At 38.5% G+C, this 24,135-nt stretch overlaps 1 pseudogene; it reads right to left on the bottom strand.

The window, feature by feature from the left end:
- Positions 1-17,838, bottom strand: part of LOC140185518 (potassium-transporting ATPase alpha chain 2-like) — a 61,525-nt pseudogene extending 43,687 nt beyond the window's left edge.
- Positions 17,839-24,135: the final 6,297 nt, after the last annotated feature.

The following is a 24,135-nucleotide window of genomic DNA, read 5'->3' as shown; positions in this document are numbered from 1 at the left end:
AGAGTGAAATTATATCTTCATACAACATAAATTAAAATGATGCATTTCCCAATACCCAATAGTTATAATTGGTGAATTAACATACTGAGACAGATAGAATTGTATATGTATGCGGAATGTGGATGAAAGAAGCCAAATGGAATTGAAGTAAAAATCAACCGCAGCCGGAGTTAACAGTACAGCAGGTTCAAGAAAGAAATATTTAGCTCTATCTGTCCTCCTTGCTATGTACCAGTATTAGTAATGCATTAGAACTTTAATAAACTGAAATGGTGAATCATTTTGTTCAATGACAGTTATTGTTTTGACTGGAATTAATCGATTTATTCTGTAGGCCACTGTGCTACAGTATTGAGATTACACATCACAAATAAATCCTTTGTTTTTAAATAAACAGTAGGAACAAAGAAGATCAATAATCTGCCAAGATATTGTTAGCATTTTCAATGTCTAACAACTTTTTTGCACAAATCCCAATATGTATATTGGATAATCCATTTTTCATTCATTAACCTTTGAATTATCAAGAAAGGATCATTAAAAATGCAATTTCTGAGCTACATCCTTTTAAAGTTGAGTTTCTTTGTGGTTGACTTACTTTTAAAATGTTGGTTTCATATTTCTTTACCAAGTCCTTCACAAGATATTTATGATCTTGCTGAAAACGAGGAGGATACAGAACTGAATCAGAACTTGAGCAGTAGCTTTCATTACTTTCATCTGCAATATTAATATTTTGATTTTCTTTTTTGTTATACTTAAGTTTGTTGTATACCTAATCAAATAGGAACATGTAAAACCCTAAAGATCTGGCATCCAATTGTTCAGAAATCCTGATGGTCTGGCATTTGGCTCGCTCATTAGACCAGAATGTGAGTGAAAACAGGGTGTGTGGACAGAACCAATGGTCAAAACTGTGGCTGAGGCCAGGTTCCACACTGTGTGTGTATACTGCAGTTGGAGCACCAATAGTGAAGAACACAAGTTTTATATAATTTTAGTGTATATTATTTCTGTTTTGCACTAATTTTAATCTATTTAATACATACATATATACTTACTGTAATTGATTAACCTATTTGTTATTTCTATGTTATCATGTGTTGCATTGAACTGCTACTGCTAAGTTAACAAATTTCATGACACATGCCAGTGATAAACCTGATTCGGATTCTGAAATAGATCTGTATTTAGAGCTGGAGTGCTTGTACAGTATATTTCCCTCTCCATTTCACCTCAGCAGGTCCACTCAAAAAATTATATTACTGTATAACATATAAACACTAAAGTGAAATAAACATAAGAGATTCTGCAGATGCTGGAAATCCAGAGGAACACACAGGTCAGGCAGCACCTATGGAGAGGAATAAACAATCGATATTTCAGGCCAAGACCCTTCATCAGGACCGAAAAGGAAGGGGAAGAAGCCAGAATAAGAAAGGAAAGTGGGGGAGGGAAAAGAGTACAAGCTAGAAGGTGATAGGTGAAGCCGGGTAGGTGGGATAAGTGAAATAAAAAAGTATGTTTGGGTACTAATAAAAGTATCATCCATTAGTCCAGAGAATCTCCTAAGCCGACACTACTACTAGTCCCATTGGTGCTGAATTATTAAAGTTTTACTGTACATTTCTGAATCCACGTTTAATCATGGGCTAATTACTCGGTTAGTTGCCAATGATTAGAATCACCCTCATTATAAAGAACAATTATGTCATCCTTAGTTTATAGAAATTACTACCAAACATTAACATCAACATGTTCAGGCCCAAGTAAACCTTGTCAATGTAACAGCCTGTCAACATCACCGATCCAAGATGGTGGTGGTTCACATGTCATATGTATTACCATGTGCTGAAAAATAATGGTTGACCTAACTATCAAGCTCTGCCAATTAAAAAAATTGAATGGCAAAAATCCTAAAACTTGATTTTAGATCACAGAACATTACAGCACAATACAGTCCCTTTGACCATGATGTTGTGCCAACTTTTAACCCTACTCTAAAATCACCCTAACCCGTCCTCCCCCCTCACAGCCTTCCATTTTTCTTTTATCCATGTCCCTGTCTAAGAGTTTCTTAAACGTCCCTAACATATCTGCCTCTACCACATTCAAGACACCCACCATGCTCTATGTAAAAACTTTTCTCTGACATCTCCACTATACTTTCCTATAATCAGCTTAAAATTATTCCCTCTCATATTAGCTATTTCCACCCTGGGAAAAAGTCTCAGGGTCTTATTTGCACAAAAAGTATTATTTGCAAAACAGTCCATAATCCCTACATCAGAAATCATGCTTCCTCCCTTATTATGTGCGTACAAAGCAAACATTCAAAACTTAAGATACTGACTATGCACAATAATCATTTAGCTTGTAAAACAAAGTTAATATCATTTGCTTTGTTCTTGATAAGTTTTCCTTCTTTCTAAGATTGTAAAGCTAGTCAAGTACTTGAATACTGTATGAATTGGAGTAAAGAATTGCACGATGTCTAAACTATTGACACTGGCGGTGCCAGAGGTTTTTTCTTGCTGGTGCTACAGTGGGGCTGAATTATTCAGTGATGGTGCTGAGGTATGTGCTGTATGGTAATATGTATTCGCAAGGCCAAACGTGTGGTGTTCAAAGGTCAGTTTCAAGCATTATGTGCCTACTATAAATGCCTCTGTTGATTCACAAGCAACAGCAAGTGATAAACATAATATAGAAGTGAACTGTGACAGTGTCAACAGCATCGGAGACAACCCGGGCTATACAGAGCATAAACAAACAAACCAACAGAGCATCCGACCCACAGCGCACAACGTGAATCACACACCAATCCCGCAATCAGCGTCAAATGCGTGCTTTTCAACTGAAAAACACAACACTAACCCACAATGTCCACTGCTATTCGCATTACATAGACAGACAATGCCAAAAGATACACCGTTATTAAAGTCAAATAAGGCAAACAACTGATGCAAGGCTTTACCAGGAGTTGGACAAATCATACTCTGACCGTGCAATACCTCAATTAATTCGGCTACTAAATTTAAAACAAAAATCAACAGAATCACCATTTGGAAGTCTAAGCAAAACCAGTAGGCTTAATAGCAGTAAATGTAATAGTTTAGGATTTTCAGGATACATAAGGACTATGGGGTATCCACCACAAAATAATAATAAACAGCATTAGTCTTGGCCCAAATTTTTTTAAAAATCAACTGCACTCACCATTGATGTTTTCAGAGAAGCATAATCCATCTGTTGTTGTGATTGGTGGTGAAAGCATCAATGATTTTCTGGATGTCAAGTGCTTTGGTCCTCCGACTGTTTATGGCCAACAGGAACAAGTTGTTGTTCCGAGCATCACCGCTGATATTCCTTAGGTAGTTTTTGATGGGTCTGAGGCAAGAGAAACCCCGTTTGCATAAGGCAGATGTCACAGGTAGAGTCAGTGATATGCAGATTAGTTTGTATAAATCTATAAATGCATCGTGGTAGGGTCTCATTGGAGCTAGAATTTCCACTGTGTCATTCACAGTCTGTCCTTGCTAGAGACTCAACCACTGCTCTCATATACTCACAATTGTCTTGGACATTCTTTGCATGTCCTTTGTCAAGCATATTTCCCAATCTTGAACCGTCTTGTTTTCTCAATCTGAATTCGGCCTATGTCTCCACAGCAAACTTATGAGCTGCACCTACATGGTGGGTTTTGAAAGCTGTTGTAGCTTTCTGCCAGTTGCGGTAACCGGTGACAGTGAAGGTAAACTCAGAATGCAACCCATGTCCTCCACACAGGAAATGCCTGCATGCGAAGCAGAACGTAGTATCTTTCGTGATCGAATATTCCAGCCAGTCAAACCAGCCACGAATAAAACTCCTTTGCTGATTGCCAAACTGTTGCGAGCAGCGAAGGGTACTTTTTCAATGCTGGCCGACGGGGTCCTTCCTCAGGCTGCTGGCTAACATCGCTAACAGTATTCCCACTAGCACTAAGAGCAGCTTCATCCACGTTCTCTTCCAAATCCGGCTCCATTTCTTGTTCCTCTACTTCGCTCTCACACTCCTCCGATGAACTGCTGTTGTCCTCATCCCCACTAACTTCTTTCTGCATGTCACTTTCAATTAAGACAGGCTCAGGCTGAGACACCACTGATTCCTGTGGATGAGGTCATTTTCTCACTAAAAATCGATCCATTTTTCACGCCGGCCAAAATAATGCACACGCCAGGCCCACACTAGCTTGTAAAAGTACTGTGTGCGTGCGTCATCCGTTAGTCTTGCAAAAGCATGGATCTGCGCCTGGATGTATACTATCAATCCCTCACGTGAGTGAGTGTGAGTGACAGCACCACCTTAAGTGATCTTAGATCAGCTTAACTGATCTGAGGACAGCGACGGCAAGACATTGACAATGAATGAATAAGAAGTGTAGAGTGGATCTAACAGAGTTTATAACTTTATTGCTGCGTGGGCGCTATGGTAATTGGGGGCGCTGTTTCACTAGATCAACTGGAGAAACAAGCTGTATTCAAAACTATACAGGAAAAGCAAAGCAGCTGCAATTTGTATGTGAAATTTCAGTTAATTTCTTGGTGGTGCTACGCTAGTGCTATTGCAATTTCTGCTGGGGCTATAGCACCAGCTAGCACCACCTTAGCGCCGCCCCTGACTATTGAACACCCAACACAAGTAAAACCTAGACATTTGGCATAAGCTTGCATGCAAATCATCTTCGTCAACTACCCCTCAGATGCCGCTGCTTCCACAATACCATCTTTATCCATTGGTGCAGCACAACATTCAGCAGCATCTGTGGTATCTGCAGAGCTTTCTTTCCCTGATACTAATTTTGGGAGAAGTATAGCATCAACATCATTCTCTGTGACATTACATGGGGAAAATCCATTGCTAAAATTTAACTCGTATGAGGACACTCAGATAAGGTGAACAATTATCCACAAGCAATAGGGCTTTAACCAAGGCCTTTTGGTTTGCTATGTAGCTGACTGCCAAATAGTCAATTTGGTTAAAGCATCTTGGCTTTTTGAAACTGCTAATACCAAGCTGTTTTTCAGTTCCAGACATGTTTGCAGCAATTAGATGTGACACCTGATCTTTTGATTGCTTACCAGCAAATATGGCTTTGCCTTTTGCAGGGCAGGTTTCATCTCATTTGTATTTGTCAAAGAGGCCAGATTTGTCTGCATGAAAGGTATTAGTGAGATTAAATTCATGAACTCTTGAATACCCCTACACTAGACAGCTAGATCACCAATAAAGTTGTTTATGGATGAGATTATCTCAATTTAAACTGTAAAAACCAACTGGCACTGGGATTAAAGTTGATAATATTCATTTTCTTTGAGAAGCTTTCTCCATAAAGTCACCTTTTGTTAAAGCTTGTTGGTCAGAAAGAACTACAGTCTGCAAATCAGTGAATTCAAATGAATAAAGGACAGCGGAAGCAGACAGACCAATTGTCTTTGTTCTTGCCATGTGTTTGTAGATGAAGGTTGCCATTTTGTGGAATTGTTTTACATCCTCCATTTTGTATGTTAGTTGCTTGACTTGATCAGTGTTTTAAAGAAGATACAATAATACTTCAGGTAATCTGCTAAACTGGGGAACATATAAGAAGTTATTTGTGAGGTGTTCTTTGGTTGGATATAACATGCAGGTTTGTGAACGGTGCTCTGTGTGATTCAAGCTGATTGTGAACAAAGAGCCATAAATTACCGATTGTCACTTGCTGGGAAGAGGGCAATAAATGGGTGCTGGCCTGGAGCAGAGCCAATAAAAAGGTGTTAAAGGTCAATCAGATGACCTACAGCCAATGACACTGGAATGCAATATTTGAATTGGTAAGAAATGAATATAAAAGCAGACACTTCAAGTGAGCTGGCGGGGGTAACTTTGCAGGAGAATGACTTTTGCGGATGTAAGGTACCCCATAGACACATGGAGGTTCAAAACAGGACTACGAGGAACATGCGACCAGCAGCAGAAACTCCTTTTTAGCTGCTATTATGTTTTCTGTTCTTTGACTGTTCATGGAAGGTCGGGAAAACTTACACAAGGCATTTAGAGTATGAATACACGTAATTGTTAACTTAGACAATAAAGGTACTTGTCGGTAAATACAGATCTCTCTGATCATTATTGCAAGGAGTGATTCTTGTAACAAGCTATGCTTGGGTTAGCTTAACTGTACCTTTATAGCAAACAGAGAGCATCTTCTCCATTCACAAACAAGAGAAAATCTGCAGGTTTTATGAAGCTGGAGCATAATTTCCCTGCTTTTGCATTCAATACTCCAGCAAATGAAGGCAGGTATCCTATCTGCCTTCTTAATCACATTATTTCCATGTTGCCACTGTCACCTTTCTCCAAGGCCCCCCTGATCCTCAATATTCCCCAAGACCCTTCCATTCATGCTGTATGCCCTAGCCTCATTAGCGCTTCCAAATTACATCACCTCACTATTTGGTTATGTGTGTCAGGGATGACATTGACTGATTAGGCTGAATGGTTCATTTCCATGAGTTTGCATGTAATGCGTCACACTAAGGGAAAACTGCAGTGGACGTATAGCTTCCAGAATATCAGTCTTTTTTGAGAAGATAACACATTTCTGAGATGAGAATGCTCAGGAAAAAAAAATGTAACAAGACCTCGTGACATTAATTCAGAACAAACTCATGCAAGAGACAATTTACTGTTCCTGGCTATTAAACTCAGAGGTAATAGGATTAGTAGAAATAATAAATGACTCATACAGGCAAAAATTTATTGTGCAAGAACATGGTGGACAGACTGTAGTGCATCAATAAGCAACACAAGGGAATTACTTTAGTTGACCTGTAAAGTACAGTAAATCTCTATTGCATCTATCAGTGTAATGAAGATCACCATTGTCAACATCCTTAATCCAAAGTAGCTTCCCACATACCCACGGACATCTCCTCAGTGTTTATTTAGTTTCAGATTAAACAATACTTATTACAATGAAATACAAACTTAACACAAATTTTAAAAATTAATTTTAATATTTATGCAGGATCTACTGAGTACATGTTAAATGCATGATTGCTACACCTCTCCTAATATGACTCAATGCACTGTCATTATAGATAACCCCTGATAATAATAAAATACCATCTAAAAGCAAACCAGTAGCTGATGGCTGTACAATAAATGACTAAACTGGACAAAATAATGTGGCTCAGTCTGTTTCTATAACTAACCCTATGCCCAAGTCTACAAACAATGGCTGCTTTTAAAGTTGATGCATAATACAATGAGCAGGAATATACTGTAACAAGGCAAAGATCTCTACCAGCATGAAACATAGCCTTTCTGAAGGACAGGAAGTACATTTCAATCTATCAGTATTTCAGAATCTCATGAAAGATACCTTCAAGAGTCAAAGTGCAATGATGTTTAGGTTATCTGAATGAAAGGCTGCATAGACTGAATCCCAAAGATTTTAGCATCCTTCCCTAAAGCACATCAGCTTACCATTGCCAACATGAGAATTCTACTTGCCTGTCGGAGGTTAGTTGTGTCTTGATAGTATATTATTTCCTGCAGGTGAATTCTCTCCCTGTCTGGCTATCCATCCCATAGGATGATGATGGTTCCTTTCAGTCAGTTAGTTAGTGGGATTTACACCCCACTCCTCAGAAAGGAACAGTGTGTGCATGAATGGATTTTAGGTGAGTAGGGGGTTGCACAGGTCCAGACCCACCCTCTTGACATCCCCTCCTGGATCCAGTGGCATGGTGGGGTCCAAGACGGCTGGGGGATGTTCTGTTGCAGTGAATGGCCAGACCAAGCTTCGATGTAAGGGATGCCCTTTCCGCGCTTAACGGCACGTGTTTGCTAGATGGCCGTTGACCCTACGAGAGGGTTCATCCACCCTTTGACAGGTCTTGTTTTTCATCCTGCAGGGTGTCTGGCCACCCTCCTCACCAGCCCATTGTTTGCCTGTCTCGGTAATGTGGCAGAGCTGCAATGAATGGATTGATGGAAAGTCCAGGAGGTCACGGGCAGTTCAGCTTCAATATTTCCTGTTTTACATGAAATACTTGCATGATATTTGTATTTAACTACTACAGAGTTGAGGAACTACTGCAGAGTCTTCTTGCCACAAGCTGTAACCAGAGAATTGGGGAAGAGCTGAACAAGGATGAGTTCTCAGCTTCCCTCATTTGAAGTGGTGGCAACGAGGACTAATGTGTTGTATTTTGAATATTTATTCAAATATTTTAGATTAAATGGAAGATCATTGCCCTGAAATATCAATTCTGTTTCTCTTTCCAACAATATTAATCAAACTGAGCATTACCAACAATTTCTATTTTTATTTCAGATCTGGGTAAAATTAAAAGCTTGCTTTGCTAGTTAGATTTCATTAAAGTGATCAAAAGAAATATCAAACAAGAATACAGAGGACACTCAGCAATCAATCAAAATGATGTGAAAATCCATTACTTACTTCATAGAATAAATACAGAAAATGTAGGAAACACTCAGCAGATCGGGCACTATCTATGGCAAGAGAAATTATTGACAGTCTTGTCAGGTGAAGGGTGCCCAAGCTGAGAGATCAACAGTTTCTCTTTCCACAGATGCTGCCCTACATGCTGAGTGTTTCCAGTATTTTTTTAAAATTTCAGATTTCTACCATCTACAATTTCATTTTCAAACTTCAGTCACTTTGTAGAGATACCAGTCACACTCCTCGTCCAACACAAAGCCCCAATTAACAACAATGAAACAATGTCATTACATTTTCCATTGTTTCATCACATAATAAAATAAAAATAATCCTGCTTTGAAGCAAATTGAACGGCCGCTTCCAAAACAACAGTGACCAACCTTTTAGGAAAGGGCGGGAAAGTGGAATCAATTGACAACTCTTCGAGTCCCCAGCCATGCTTCTGTGACCAAGAACTGAAGGGATCAAGAAGTAATGGGTAAATCCAAATATATTTAATGTTTATGGCATTCCACTTGCCTGGTTAAAAATATAAAACTTAAGTTAAGCTGGTTATTTCACAAATGACCAGCCCTTAACAGAATAAAAATCTAATTATTTTCCTTAGAGTAGGTGAAATGGAATTTGTTTGGATAGATAGATGTACTATTTTAAACTGGTAGGTGTGTGATTAGGAAAAGAATCAATGAGACTGGAGTATAATCAAACTTTTTAATATTAACTGGTCACAATATCGGGTTTTCTTTTTGGACTTACAGATCATTTTTATATAGATCACCAATATTAACAAGGCAAACATCGTTCCATGGATTTACAATGAATGCACAAGGAAGAAAACAATTGTCCACATGGTTCACCCCCTCGCCCCCACCCAGTTCAGGTACAGTAACCAGTGCTTCACTCTTCATCTGCCTGTTTTGGGGAAGTGTGGTCCACACACCCTTTGTTACACACTTGCTGCATTAACTCGCCTCCACAACGTTCGACTGCGCTCAGTTTCCGAACAAGTCATCTCATAGCTCACGTGCCCTATGGAACTGTGTTCTCTAAAAATCAAAGGGTATCTTGTAAATCACGATGGCTGGGGTTACCCTCTGAACATTGATCGAAGGAATTCAGTTCAGAAACAAAAAGTTTTTGTTTCTAGACCCTGGACCCGGAATATCACAAGTGGCTATCCATTTTTATTCTTGTTTTGGATTATTCAAGTCCATTCTTTTGTAATTGAAAGATTCAGTTACCATTGGTGCCTGCTCCTGATGTTCATAAAATTTATTCCCTTTATTGTTCCCTCTTTCTGCTCTGGGACAGTTTCTTGATCTTAGTTTATCTCTTTTCTATTGAGGTGCGTGCCCAGCAGCTTCCTTGAAAAATAAAACTACCAATTTAAAGTGAACAATGGAGCTAGAAATGTAACAATTGCTATTTGGAACAGAGAATTCCGAATTTTTGCCAATTTTTGAACGTCTAAAAAGTCAGATTGTAGACTAACTGCTTGGCCCTGAGATCCCTAAATCAGCAGAAAACATTCCTATCTATTTATCCTATTATTTCCTTGCTAATTTGAAAACTTTGCTCAAATCACTTAATCTGACAATTTCAGATTGGGGCATGTTTTTCTAATTGATATAATCTATCAAGACAATTAGTTTCTTCTTTAAAAATTGGATTGGAGAGTACCTCATTTGTTTAAGGTGATAATCAGGCAAAAGCTGATTTTATCCTGAACAGAAAACAGGAGCTGATATTTTGTGACTAAGCCAAGCCAATTATGAAGTTGGACCAAGTACTTCTGTGCACAATCCATGTTCATAAATCTGACCGTTGCTACATGTGCACCCAATGATATCATTATTCATGTACAAGAAGTGAGCAAGAGTAGGCCAACAGGCTCCTCCAGCTTACCCGCAGTTCAGTATGATTATGGCCAATCCATGCAAGTCAGTTTCCAATTGCTGTCAATTACTCAATCTCTCAAATATTTATCTTACTTATTTGGGCAGCAACAAAGGTCCTCCATCTCTGGCCATGTTCAGAGCTTCCTTCATCATGTCATTAGCTTCCTTTCGGTTTTCACTATTGTCACGTATGCAAGTCCCAGGTAGAGACTCAGTAATACCGTCATACTCAGACGTAGAAGGATTCTTTATTGATGTTTCCATAACAATTTTGCTTTACTAGTCAGGGTTGTTAGCCCTGAGCTGAACCTCCGAACCTGGAGAACCAGTGTACCTCTCTTAGTTTGTCCTCTACCCTTTCACCTGTTTGGCATGGGTGACCCTACCAAGAGCCAAAGTGTAAAGCCCTGACTCCAACCAACGTAGCTGTCCAGATCATTGAGGCATGTGAGCCTCCAAAGCCAGTGGCAAGGTTATAGTCCTCTTGGAGGAATATTAACTATATTCTCCTTAACTATACCCAATTCTCTGCCCACATCACCCTCTGGGGTAGAGAATCCCAGAAATTCTTTTTCCACTGAGAGAAAGAGATTCTACGCACACTTTTTCCACACTTACCAATGTGAATTGGAGATGGAAGCTCCAAACTCCATTGGCATCTCACTTAACCCTCAGGATGTGTTCCCAGAATCAAGTGTGCTAATGAAATCAGCAATAAATGGTGTAATTCTAGCATTATATAAAGAGAGATATATTACTGACAGTGCTACTGTACTGGGAGCCTTAATGCTGGGTTGTGAATCTTTACCCTCCACTGCTGCCCTTGTCTCAAGAATCTCCTGCCGTACAGTGCGCAGACCAGGGAGAGCAGTGTGGCAACTCACCGCTGAGGTACAGAGCTCAGGACACCACTCTGAATGGACAGTAATTGTGAGCCATTGTCTACATGTTTACGTACCATCCAAGTCTATGGCTTCTGTAGGGTATGATGAAAGCTTCTTGTTCTCCTCTTTTCTGTTCCCCATGCAGCTTTTCTGCCTCAAGCCATTGCTGCAAGAGCAACTACATGCAGCCGGCATTAGCATGAGGTTTCACCTGACTTGCACCTCAGTGTATGAAACTTGTTTGTCCCTCTCAGTGAGCCTAGGAGCCCTCTTCCTCGCTGCCTGCATCCTCCATAACAATTATAGTGGATAACACAGCTGCTTGGTTGCCATAGGTTCTGTATCTTTAAGAGATGATGCTCAGCTTGCAGTTCAGTAAAGTATGATGAGGGTGCATAAAGGGATGTGTTTTGTTTTGTAACTTCAAAATATTAAACTAATTCAAAGGAAGACGTAGGAGTCCAAAATGCGGGTCTAACTTCGATATTACTTTAAGCGAAGTGTGCATGCATCACATGGTAGCGTGATAACGTATGCAATTCATCTATACATAGAACTCGTACTGAATTAGTTAAATGACAAGAATCCTTAATCAATATACACACACACATCACTCATATTACTGAAATATTAAACACAGCACTCCTTCTTGCTTAGCTATAAACTCCAACACTGTTGAATGCATCTCAACTATACACACATTATATAATATAATACAACTATTATACAGACATCCTCAGCATAGTAAACTTTAATTGTCCCATTCAGGCCTAAAGGTTTAATTGCTGAGAAAGCTTCCTTACTCTTGTGGGATAACGTCTTTCCTGACAAGGGATGGGGAAGTGAGAATCGCCCTGCTTGACAAGTGAGACTAGTGGCTGTGAAACAATCTCAGGTTCTGGGGCCTCCTCCGTGGTGGTTGTAGGAGTTGTCTCTGAGACTGCAGGAAGTGGTTCTGACAGCGGTAGAACTTCCTTCTTCTAGTTTGAGCTACTTGATCTCGGGAAAGTCCATTTAGTTCACAGGAGTATTCTCTGAGTAATCTTCTGTTGCTCCCTATATAATATGATCTCTCCTCTTGACTTCCTCAACCACAAGATCATCTGACGAATCCTGTTTTTGTATCTCTATTGACTCCTTTCTTTTTGGCCTTCCATTCATCCAGCTGGAGTGTGGTCTTTGCATCTACTTTTACAAGCAGCTTTTGCCTCCCACTTGAAGCTCATGCAATAACCTAATGCATGCAGAGTAGATTCTGGCTCTTTATACTCACAAAAGCTGAATGCTTGCAACTTTCCTGAAGCTCCCTGAACTCTCTTCCAGCTTAAAAACAAGCCACATTTTGCAAGTAACTGCCTGATTAACAAATCAGACGCTTTCTCGGAGATTTTGCGTGCGAAAACTCTTGTAGTCAGACCAGTGCTTTTGTCACGTTCATGATTCCTCTGAGCAGCATGGTCCTTCCTTGGTCCAATATGTTTTCCAACCAGAGGCACTGAGATTGGCACCAACACCCGTTTGTCCTCTGTTGTGCCACAATTCACGGTGTTCAGCATGGAGACAGTTGTGTAGTCATGCAGTATCTTTGTTAATTTGCTTTCAGGTGGCTTCACAGTAGGAGATGTGGTATGCAAATTCTGGATGGATCTCCAATCAAGTTGTAGTTGTTTCAGCTAATCATGTCTTCACAATGCTGGCCCTCCTGTTTTTACCACATACAAACTCAATGTGGCTTGTTGGTTGTTGTATTTCACTGTCACAAATGTCACTCCAACAGGAATTATCATTTCTCCAATATAAATTCTTAGCTGGATATCTGCAGGCTTCCATTTAGTATCTTTGAAATGCCATTCAAACTCATTTTGTGGGATGACTGAAACGGCTAAACTAGTATCCAATTCCATTTTAATTAATTTGTGGTTCACTTCAGGCATAAGCCATATTGCTTGTCTATTATTAGTTTTCATATTGAAAATCTCAAGGGCACCCAGTCTTGTATCACGCTCATCATCAGATTTTTCATCAACAGTATGCAGATTAGTGCTCTTTTTGGAACTGCAACTTGACTCTTTTGCTTTTTCTCTTCCCTGTGCAGTTTATTTTTGTCTTCCCAACATGCTCTTTGTATGTGTCCTACTTTGTTGCATTTCCTATGAGTTTCACATTTGAACCTGCATTCATCTGATGTATGTGAGCCCATGCTACAAGGGTAACACAATTTGTTCAGCAAGGCCAGTTTCTGTTTAGGTGCTACAATTTTGTTCACGCTCCTTTTAATTTTTGACTGCAACTCAATTGCACCTGTCTGCAGTTTCCATTGAAACAGTGATTTTAACTGCTCTTTTAAATGTAAGTTGTGCTTCAGTTAGGAGCCATTTTTGAATGCTTTCTTGTAAGATTCCACAAACTAAACAATTTCTCAGTGTCTCATTAAGACAATTACTGAACTGACAAAGCTCAATCTCCTCAATTCAGCCACGTATGCTGAAAAATTAACTCCCCTTCTCTTTAATTCCACTTATGAAACCCAAAGTGTTCTGCAATCTACAATGGCTTCAGTTCTGAATGTCCCTACATTACTTTGACAATATCACCAAAGCTGATTGTGGATGGTTTGGTTGGTGCAGTCAAACTTCGAAGCAAATTGTATGCTTTTAAACCCAATGCACGGAGCAAAATTGGTACTCATTTCTCATTGGTTATTTTGTTTGCTTGAAAATATTGTTGAAATAACTCAGTATACATATTTGTAGAATCAAACGTTTCAATTCTTTCGACGTAGCCAGACGTTTATGCTTTTTTCCCCGATTATTATCACCCTGTACTCACTTTTTTGAACGCGTAAATTACTCCATTTACTGCCGTTTTTACTCACTTGTCTCTTCCCTTATGAAAAACATCAAATGCTCCTATGATAAGCCCTTCTATCCCAGAATCATTTTCGTGAAACTCCTTTGAACCCTCTCCAATGTCAGCATATTCTTTCTTAGATATGGGGCCCAAAACTGCTGACAATACTCCCAGTAAGGGCTCACCAGTGCTTTATAAAACCTCAACATTACATCCTTGCTTTTATATTCTAGTCCTCTCGAAATGAGTGCTATCATCACATTTGCCTTCCTCACCACCGACTCAACCTGCAAATTAATCTTTAGGGAATCATGCACAAGGACTCCCAAGTCATATGCATCAAATCAGAACAGCATGGATTGTGGTTGGCGCATCTCTTAAGTGTTAACACATTTCCAGCACCAACATAGCATGCCCACAGCTCACTAAACCTAACCCTAACCCGTATATCTTTGAAATGTGGGAGGAAACCAACACACCTGGTAGGAACCCACACGGTCATGGAGAGAATGTACAAATCCTTACAGAACAGTGGCAGGAATCACACCCAGATCAGTGATCACTGGAGCTGTAAAGCACTTACACGATCCCCTATGCTACTGTGCTGCCCAGTTTCATTACTGTTGCTTTTCGCTTGATTAAGTAAAGAAAGAGATTAAACTTATCTTGAAGTTATAATGAATGTGGAGGATGTCTCCAGTGAGTCTGTATCATTGTGCTATATGTATCATTAGTCAGTACGCTTTTAGAAACATAAATACTCATACATTTCTGATCACTCTTAAAAAATGTGCTGAGAACAGTAAATAAAAAAAACAATTTACGTATGAAGCAAAAATAAAACAGCTCAAAAGTCCTTAATGTAATTTACACAGAATTTATCAACTGTCCTTTTCAAAATATAGCTATGCTAAAAATGGAGTCTCTGCATGCTTTGTAATGTAATATGTGGAACTCATCTATCTGGAATCTGACATTATCCTGAAATAGTATCGCCTCCTTCTGTTGGCTGCTTAAAGAATACAGTGGGCTTCATTTAACTTTGATTTCACAATTCTGCTGGTAATACAGAAAAAGTGCAAGAAACCAATACCTGTTGAAAATAATGTCCTTGACTTTTCCACATGATAAGCCACGGCATGCAAATACACCAGTGTAAAGAAAATTGGTTATGGAACCAATCTTGTCTGCTTACGTCATTTAACTTTAGGTAAATGTAATCAGCCAGGTACAACACCCCTCAATAGTTGAAGCTTTCAACTAAATCATGCAAATTGCTCCACATGGCCATTATTATCTATTTATTCTGTTCTAACTTTGGTAATTTAACAATTTACTGAAAAAAAAATCTGAAATGTTATTTCTCTCACTTGCTGATCCATCTTTTCCTGCTGTGTTCAACCAAATTTTCAATTTTTTTTGCTTCAGATTTTCAGAATCCTCAGCATTGTGCTCTATCATAATTGATAATTACTGGTAAATTGCGCATATTTCATGCTTGTTTCACTGTGAGTAATCAGCAGTTTCACTACTTTAAAGGACATCAAATTACATTGAGAAGCACTTCTGACAAAAAGATCATATTTGCATATTTCCTAATGAGATAATTTAAGGAACAACCCAACAGGAATTTTTGCACTTGGAATTGGACTATCAAGTTAGATGCCATCTCAGTTGTATCACAGATTCCGCAGATTGCAAGTTAACAGCTTTATTTCCAGTCTGCCTAATGTATTTAACTGAAACAATTGTTTATAATACTTTCTACTTGCAAAATATGTAAAATGGAAGAACAGAATAAGACATGTGACCACACAATATATGTTTTGATGATAATTAAGAGGTAAATATTGGCCATGATTCCAGAAGAATTTACCTACTGCTCTTCAAACATTGCTATGTGATCATTTACATCCAAAGTGAACAGCCAAAATCTTGATCTAATATTTCTCCTGAAATTTGGTACTTCAGTGACCCACCGAAGCATCAGCCTGGATTGCATGTCTGGGAGTGTAACTTGACTTTACAAACAACAGAATCGGAGGCAGAAGTGCTCTAACTCCAAGTCTAGCAGCCAATAAACAAACAAAGATAATCACATGTACAAGTTAACATTCTTCTGTGGGTAATATCAAATCTTCTTATAAAGTTGCAATAAAAATCTTCTAAGTATTAAATGTAAATCTAATCTGATCCTTCAAGTGGCAGCTTTTAGCCAGCTACAACTTCCCACAATAGTCGAAGCCTTCAACTAAGTCATGCCATTTGCTCCACATACCAATTATTATCTACCTGCTCTGTGCTAAGTAATAATAATCCCGCTAGTTTAAATGATTGCTTGCGAGCCACATTGCTTGCAGCATACTGAAATTATCTGGAAATCTTGGCATGTTTCTGTCCCATATATAACAAAAAAATTACTAGAAAAACTTCCATTTATACATAATTATAGCTTATCCACTGAGGAGGGTTCTTAGGTTATGGGCCATTTGTATTTCATGTAACCTCTGTTAATTAAAGTCACATACTGGAAGCTACAGGATAAAAATGGTAGAAAATGCCAATGGTACCTTTTAGAAATGTTACATGAACTGGAAAAGGGATAAAGCAATTACCCACAAGTGTTATTAGTTTTCAAAAATCAGTTAATCTTGTGTCAACAGGGAAGACTGAATAAAAACACATTAACTCAAGTTAATTATTGAAATTACATTGACAGATTGGTAGTAACCTTTTTAATGACTTGCATATAGATGCCTTAATTAATCAAAATGAGTTTTATTTATTTTTATAATTCCACCACAATTCAAAATATTCCCTCGATTAGCTATTCATGCTGAATCATTGATTTCAGACAGTAAATAATCCACATCCAGTCAGCACAGGGGAAGAAAAACATTTTGACTTTCATCTACAAATTAAGTGATGTAAATGGGATTACACAGAGTCTTCTTTGTTGAAGGATGTTATGGATATTCCTTATTTACTCTTTCAAATTAAGACAAAAGGAATCCGATTTCTAGTTTGGTTCACCAAAATTATATTCTTTCTATTTTAAATGCCAATTATTTCCAGCATTTTCATTTAAATACTTGCATATATTACTGAATTGACTGGCATAGAAAACCAACACTGCCACAGAGTTATAGTTCCTAATTACTGATGAATAGCTTCTCTCACACTGTGTTACTAGTCCCATCCAAACTATCATGGAGCTGTGTGTATGGAGTCCTAGATATTTCCTTTGGTCAAAAATAAAAACTGACAGAAGAGAAGTCATGTTACAGAGTCATCGTGCTCACCTTAACGTTCTCTTCATTTGGTTTCCTTGAAATGTACCAGATTTTATTATTTAAACTTTTCCATCATGTGATATTAAAATAGTCTTCGAAAAGCAAAGTTAAAAATCAGTGAATTGAATTCATGGAGGTACTCAGCAGTTCCTCCAGTATTTTGTATGTGTTGCTTGGATTTTCAGCATCTGCAGATCATTTCTCTTGTTTGGAATTGAATTCATGTATTTGATGCATGCATTCTTCATAAAGTAAACTCAATACTTGAAGATTACACTGCGCAGATTTTATGCAGTAATCATGACAAAAATGTGGTACTTACCTTCATTTCCCTGCAGAGTTGATGACAATCCTGAGATTTCTGCATATCGATGCAAGAAACCAGAAATCTTCAGGCTAGGTTCAGCTGGAGCTTGCATCTACTGCACAGCATCGGCCCCATTTTGAGGTTCAGCAGCAAATGAGGAACTCTGATTAGATCTCCAGTAATTATAAACATGAACATGGCAAACAGTTTTGCACCAGATACAAATGGCATTCACCTGTTGGATTTAATGGAAAGGAGCAGCTATAAGAGTTCAGGATTTTTTTAATTAAATACTTTCAGGTGGTTTATTTATTATAAAAATACTTCCCTAATTGTCCCAAGGTTTTTTTTCCGGATTTCTTATGCCTTATTAGTCATTTTTAAAATGTGTTTAATCATACTGAATGCTTTTAAAGCATTTAAGTTTGTACAAAGTATTTTTTTTACATGTTAAATACTTCAGAAAATTCAGTGCATTTATTGGCTAGAACTTGGGTGTGACTGATTCAATGAGGATACGTTTTCTCTTTTTCCCAGTTATGAGTCTTTTATGCTGCCAAACCTTCCTTACATTGCAGAAGGCCTCCCAACTGAAAATACTCTGCAATATTTTTCGCATTCCCATTAGAAGCATCTCAAAATGCTTTAGACTTTATTTTTCTTACCAGGGTCATGCAAAATCTTGGCCATTAAAGCTGAACGCAGAATGATGAGTTTACTGATTGGTGGTTGTTTATACTTTTTGAACGATTCCTAGAGATTTATTTAAGATTATTCAATATCATCTTACACAGGATGCTTACAGTCAGTAGGAAAGCAGGGAGCATCCTGTATGACTGTACTGCATTTGAATCCAGCTTCCTGGAGGAAAAGACATGTTTGTTGTACTGTTTAGTTCTCTAGTGTTTGTAACTGAGAAATAATCTAACACTTATCTGTGGCACCCATCAGTTTTCATTATCTGTGCATGCTGAAAACTGTACTGTCAGCTCTCTGGAGTGCAGTGGCTCATTGCCCTCCTAGCTCCTCAGTGTTTAAAAAGTACAATGTTCACAAACAATCTGGGTCTTGCCCTTTTATTTAGCATCTATTGAAAGAAGAAAAATATCTATGATGATTACTTTTCCAGAAAGCATTTCACCCATCAATTACTCTGTTTTCTTAAAAATTTCCAACAACTGTTTTGTTAGAACGAGAGGAAGACGATGACCTGTCTCTGTGAGTATATGCCAGGTCTGGGCCAATCAAGACATTGAAAGCAAAAGCACAATAGCCAACAGCACTGAATAAAACCCAGAATTCAGCGAGGCTGCTGTGATATCAGAGCTATTAGGAATAGATGCTGCATTGCATTAGATTCTTTTGTTCGGTTAGGCATAAAAATTTTGCAAGACAGAGATGTAGCACTTGTAAATTATACGGATTTAAACTTGTAGCACGTACCAAACATACTGAAACCATTCACAGATGATTAAAGACATCTTTCTAAGTCAACACACACAAAATGCTGGAGGAACTCGGCAGGTCAGGCAGCATCTATAAAAATGAACAAACAGTCAACGTTTCACAACTGAAACAATACAACTTAAGTATCTCAACTAAGTGGCATTACTGTACACAGGAACTCATCATCAATCCATTCATTTTGCTCTAACATTTAAAAATATTATCCGATCTTATACAGTATCAGCTTCAAAATCTAGTGCACAAAAATGGTTCACCCACTTAGAATGAAGTCTCATAATATAGAGCAATATATCAAAGATTTAAGTATAAAATTGACCTTTTCTACAAAGAATAGGTGTAATTTACTAAGTGAGAGAACTGACAAAAGCAATGGCCACTCTCAAGATTTGATATGGCATTTTCTGACCTTGTTCTCAGAAATGCTGTTTCCATGGAAATAAACATTTTGGGTTTCACACATGAGCACGTCAGCTCAGTTGGCACTACACTGCAGCGTGGAGAGAAAGCAGTTTATAGGAGGTGCCATCTTACGAGTGAGATTTGAAACTGAGACTACTTGCTGCACTGAGCCAGACTAAAAGCCAATGCATTAACCATTCCACAAAATATCTTATTGTGATATCTTGCTTAGCATATACTGTATTTTCTGCAGTATAATAATAATTTTTTCAGAAGCACTTAATTGAATACGAAGTACTTTGGAACATTTGAAATGACAGAACTTCCATGATTCACCATTCTGTCACTTCAAAGAATGTTTCCAGTGTTGCCAAACAAACACAATAAAAGTTGTTTTTTTTACTTAATAGGGTCTTAACTTTATTGTATCAATTATACAAAGAGAAGAGAGTCAGAACTCATTTTTTATTTTTCTATTGATACAACTGGTGTTTATTTATTGGGATTTATTTTGGTTTGTATTCACTTGAAGTTTTAGAATCACACAAAGTTTGAAAGATTGGAAGCAGATAGTTTATCAATGATGGCAGAGCAGTAAAAACAACAATGCTAAGTGCATAAAGTTAATACTGTAACAAAATCATATACACCTGTTTTAGACCATTGTATACATTTGAAAATTGTATTTACAATTAAGAAATAACCCAAAATGTACTAAAAAAAAAGCTCCTCAGGACATCCCCTTCATTTACCTGATGGCCAATCTATTATTGAATTTGATCATTAAAAACAGATAATTCTACATCTGTCAGTGATTGTGAAGTGTAATGATATTTATTGATAAAGATCATATCCTGTCAAACCTAAGAGAAGTCCCTCTTTAATTACATTCTAGATTATCCACACAATACAGTTACCACATTAAACCTGATATGTAATGTAGATTGATTTGTCTATCAACTGATTAGAAATCACAGTGGCAGATTCTTGTTTGATATCAATTCAGGAGTATGACATAACCCTGGCTATTATTTTTAGACTTCACTAACAACAGTTTTGTGTAAATTCAGAATGTGTTTACACTGAGTTTCCTGAAGGACACAATCTCATTTCAAATGATTTACAGTAAAAATCGTTTTTGTTCTTCTGATCTAATGCTAAGCTTGGGCTGTAAATCAAAGTGAAGCAGTTTCAACTGCACACCAATGTTAAACTTGTAGTATGTGTAAATAATTGAATTATCTGTTTTGTGTAGTAAAAATGCAGGTCTAATGAAAAACCTGACTCAAATTCTGGAACTTGTTTTTGCTTATAATATCTGAGAAATATTTAGCATCAAATAAAATTGACTAAGAATAAAACAAATTATGATGTTTCTTAGACTTTACTTTCATAAAATGTCTAATAATCAACTGTTCAATCCATCAGCATCTCACTCACCAAGCTGGTGTTTCTTGTGCTCACTTGAAACTCAATGGGGTGCCATTTTCCACACTCCTTTAAATTTATCAGAGCTTTACTTCCTACAATCTCTTGAACTTGCCAAGGCCCTCTTACTAATTCTCTCTTAAAACTCTGACCACCCTCTCCCTTTACCTGTGCTCCATTGCTACTTGCCAGATCTCTGTTTCACATCCTCCTTTTCTTGCTCCCTTGAAACACTCTAGGGCCCGGTTTCTCCCGCTGCCTTGAAATTTGCCAGGGCCTCAGCTCCCACGGACCCTTGAAATTCACCAGGCCCTATATTTCTTGCAATGATTTGAAATCCACCAGGATTTTGCTTCAAAAACGTGAATTATAAATGTGTTAGCATAGGAATAATATCTAATAGTCCGAAAAATCTGTCAATTTTGTTCCAAAAAAGTCCCAAGCATGCCAGGTTAATGGAGTTTTACTGTACTTTGGATTGCACTGGTAGAATATTGGTCGCCTCTTATTCAAAGCTCAGTTAGGAATACATTTGAGGGCCTGGTTTGATTGTAAAACCTAGATATTCTGTTCAAACTCATCTACAAAGACAGTAGATGAACAATGGTATTTCGACACGCCACAACATCCACAACCTGGCAGTCACTAGATTCTAAAATGGTTCTGAAGGACTCAAGAGGCCTCTGTTGGTAGGGGTCGACAGATGTTGCATCCCATGTCTATGTATACACAAGCCTGGGCAGTACAATATGGAGAGTAAGCTATTACCCTTGCAGCTGATGAATCCAAAGGAACAGCAGAGAAAGATGAAGTTCAGAATCAGGAGGAGTTGCCAGTCAGCATTGAACTCAACGTCCTTAGGGGCTCCAATTCTGGATTTTTCCTCAGGGTTTACTCTCAAAGCCTTCCCTATGAGTGGGTACAGCCGTAGGCAGCAGAGATTTGAGATCAGAGTTTTCCTTCTCCAAGATGAGGTGCCAACTGCAGCTGATGAGCCCCATCTGCCCAGAGCAACTGTTTTTAAGGTGCCAGTAACCTGCCTTTGCCCCTTCTCCTGTCAGCAGAAATGGATCCACCGGGCTTAGTAGCTAAGCCACACGTGAAAGCTAGGAGCTGAACTTGGTTTTCAGAGGCAATTTGCAACACATGCCATTGGGAGCATTTAAATAGGTAATGGGAGCTTATCCCCATTATTCCCCCCCTCCCCCACCCCCACAGATATGACAACCTCCAGGAACTTTCCAGAGGACTGGAAAATTGCAAATGTCACTCCACTCTTTAAAAAGGGAGGGAGACAAAAGACAGGAAATTATAGGCCAGATAATCTGACTTCAAGTGGTTGGGAAGATGTTGGAGTCCATTATTAAGGATGATGTTTCGGGGTAGTTGGGGGCACATGATAAGATAGGCCAAAGTCAGCATGGCTTCCTTAAAGGGAAATCTTGCCAGACAAATCTGTTGGAATCCTCTGAGGAATCAACCAGCAGGAAAGACAAATAGTCAGTGAATGTTGCTTACTTGGATTTTCAGAAGATCTTTGGCAAGGTGCTGCATATGAAGCTGCTAATCAAGATAGAAAAGATACTGACATGGATAGAAGATTGGCTGACTGGCAGGAGGCAAAGAGTGGGAATAAATGGGGCCTTCTCTGGTTGGCTGCCAGTAACCAGTGGTTCTCCACAGGAGTCAATGTTGGGACCGCTTCTTTTCATGTTATATGTCAATGATTTGGATGATGGAATTGATAGCTTTGTGCCAAAGTTTGCAAACGATATGAACGTAGTTACAGGAGCAGGTAGTGTTGAGGAAGTAGGATGTCTGCAGAAGGACTTGAATGGATTGGGAAAATGGACAAAGAAGTGGTAAATAGAATAGTGTAGGAAAGTGTATGGTCATGCACTTTGGCAGAAGGAATAAAGATGAGAACTAATTTTCTATATTGGGAGGAAATTCAAAAATCAGAGGTGCAAAGGGACTTATGAGTCCTTGTGTAGGATTTTCTAAAGGTGAACTTGCAGGTTGAGTTGGTGGTAAGAAAAGCAAATGCAATGTTACTATTCATTTCAGTAGGACTAGAATATAAAAGCAAGGATGTAATGCTGAGGCTTTATCAGGCATTGGTCAGACCACACAGAGTATTATGAGCAGTTATGGGCCACTTATCTAAAAAAAAGCGCTGGCTTTGGAAAGGATCCAGAGGAGTTTCATGAGACTGCTTCCAGGAATGAAAGGGTTAACATGCGAGGGGCATTTGATGGGTCTGGGCATGTACTCACTAGAGTCTTGACGAATTGGGGGGGGGGGGGGGAAAATCACACTGAAAGTTATTGAATATGGAAAGACCTGGATAGAGTGAACATGAAGAGGATGTTTCCTATAATGAGCAGAGTCTGGGACCAGAGTTCATGGCCTCACAAAAAGACGTATGTTCCTTTAGAACAGAGATGAGGTGGAATTTCTTTCACCAGAGGACAGTGAATCTGTGCAATTTATTGCCGCAGATAACTGTGGAGGCCAGGTCATTGTGTATATTTAAAGAGGTTGACAGGCTCTAGATTAGTAAAGCTATCAAAGGTTACAAGAAGGCATGAGAATGGGCTTGAGAGGGATAATAAATCAGCCATGATGGAGTGGCAGAGCAGACCCGATGGGCCAAATGGCCTAATTCTGCTCCTATGTCTTATGGTCTTAAAAGAGAAACAGAACAGTGCAAACATTATTAATAGGATGTGGGTATATAAGTTCATCTGTTGTACATGCAGTTAGAAACTGGAGATTCAAACAGTTGCAAATGCATAGGGGCCTCAAACCTTCCATCTATAATTAACAATTAACCATTCAGTGTTTGGCTGGCAATGGAAAGTACTGGGATTAGTTTGATGTGACTGCTGTATTTCAGTTGGATGCTGGTAATAGATTATCATGTCATTGGAGTCACATCTTTGGACAGAACTCTCCCAAATGCATGTCTAAAAATAAGTGCTAAGTTCCATTTTCATTTCTGCACATCTAGGTGAGAATATTTGGATTTTTTCCATTATGTTGCAATAACAGCAATTAGTAGGATGACAAAATTACTTTTTATTATTTTACATGGATTTTTATTCAGCATCAT

The sequence above is a fragment of the Mobula birostris genome, chromosome 20 (assembly GCF_030028105.1).
Source record: "Mobula birostris isolate sMobBir1 chromosome 20, sMobBir1.hap1, whole genome shotgun sequence".
Lineage (NCBI taxonomy): Eukaryota > Metazoa > Chordata > Chondrichthyes > Myliobatiformes > Myliobatidae > Mobula > Mobula birostris.
Note: the sequence above shows the minus strand (reverse complement) of the source record. Positions and strands in the feature narration are given on the sequence as shown.